This window comes from Dromiciops gliroides, chromosome 3 (assembly GCF_019393635.1).
Source record: "Dromiciops gliroides isolate mDroGli1 chromosome 3, mDroGli1.pri, whole genome shotgun sequence".
Lineage (NCBI taxonomy): Eukaryota > Metazoa > Chordata > Mammalia > Microbiotheria > Microbiotheriidae > Dromiciops > Dromiciops gliroides.
Window position 1 is genome coordinate 359890934 of NC_057863.1, and position 1695 is coordinate 359892628.

The window sequence follows — 1695 nt, forward strand, 5'->3', positions numbered from 1 at the left end:
CTAAGCTATTCTTTGAAGGAAACTAGAGATTCTAAGATTGTTGTTTGTCCTTCATTCTCAAAGAAGTCTGTGTCATCGGGAGGTGATGTCATGACTTGCAGTGAATTGGATTTAAGTGAGGTAGGGCTATGCAAAGTCACCAGACACACTGTCTCCTCCAGAGCCATCTGGGTCCAGTGGAAAAATATACATCAGGACAACTGGAGATGGTCCCAGATGTTTGAGGTAATTGAGTCAAGTGACTTGCCCAGGGTCATACAGCCAATAATGTCAAGTGTCTAAGACCAGATTTTAACTCAGATCCTCGACTCCAGGGCCAGTGACCACCAAGATACCAAAGAAATTCTAAGAGGTAGAAACAAGAAAGGAGGGTGCCCCTCATCAGTGTATAGCCAGTGAGAGAGAAGGGAGATTGAAGATGGAGTGACAACCCTAAGAAAAAAGAGAGGTGAATTATCTGCACTGAATTGTGTGGGTAAGAGGAGTATTAAATAAAAGATTCTAGAAGAACAAATATGACATATTCCCCTGCCTCCTTCTCCTTACTCCCCCACTCTCCTGAACCCCAAATACAATTCTCCAGCCCACAAATTAGAGGAGAGGGTGACAACATAAACCAGCCATGGGAAGCTCCCCATGTATTTACAAAAGCATGGAAGAACTATTTTCCCAAAACTCAGATGTAGTCAAGGAAGAGTTCTCTCCCTGGGTGGCTTTGGAAGGTATGTTATATCCTGCAGAGTTGGAATAGGAAAACTGGGTTGATGATTACTCTCATCACAATACCAGCAACCAATCTAGCCAGTGAAGCCTGAAATAATGGGAATCTGCTTCACAGAGGGAAATGTAGAACCCATACAAATGACCCACACATTCAAAAAGTAACATGCATATCCTGTAAAAGGATTTACAAGGTAATGCCAGCTTTGGACAATATTAAAAAGGAATAAGGGATGTGAGGAGGGGAGGAAGAAGGTACAAAATACAGAAAGTGGTTCTTTGAAGTTTCTTCTCTCAAGAATCTCCAGTAGTCTTTCTCCAATGCTTTGATCCAAGAGGACCAACACTTCAGATGTGAGGGCTTGCCAAGCCCTTTGCAGGGCTGCTCATCCACCCTTGGGATTCACCTTTTAGCTTGGACAGACATCTTAGACACCAAGGTCACCCACTGCATCCTGGGCCATCACCAGTTGTCTTAATTTTCATCTTGCTACTGGACTTTGAGGACTCTGGAAGAGAGAGTGAGGCTGATGATTGTGCAACTCTGCCTCACTTATTCCAATTCACTCATGAGTCAAGACATCACCTGTGATGCCATTGGTCCTCTCCAAAAATGAAGGACAAACAAACAACAATATTATTTACATATCTGTAAGTTTGTAAGATAAATGAGATTACAATTGTAAAGTACTTAATATGGTGCCTGCCACACAGTAAGCCCTTAATGCATGCTGATTCACTTTGCCTTCACTTCTCTTCTCGAAAATATGCACTTGAACATAAGCTCTGTGAAGTCCTACCAAGGACATCTCAAGCATAGGCTCAATGACAATATGTCTGTTGTTCAACAAATATCCTGGCTAAAGCATGATAGGCTGATCACCCAGCTGACATCAGTTCCTACCTTTTTTTCCTTCATTTCAACTCTTAAAGTTCATCTACAAATGGGTAGAAAGGCTGTGCTCTGCACTAGTG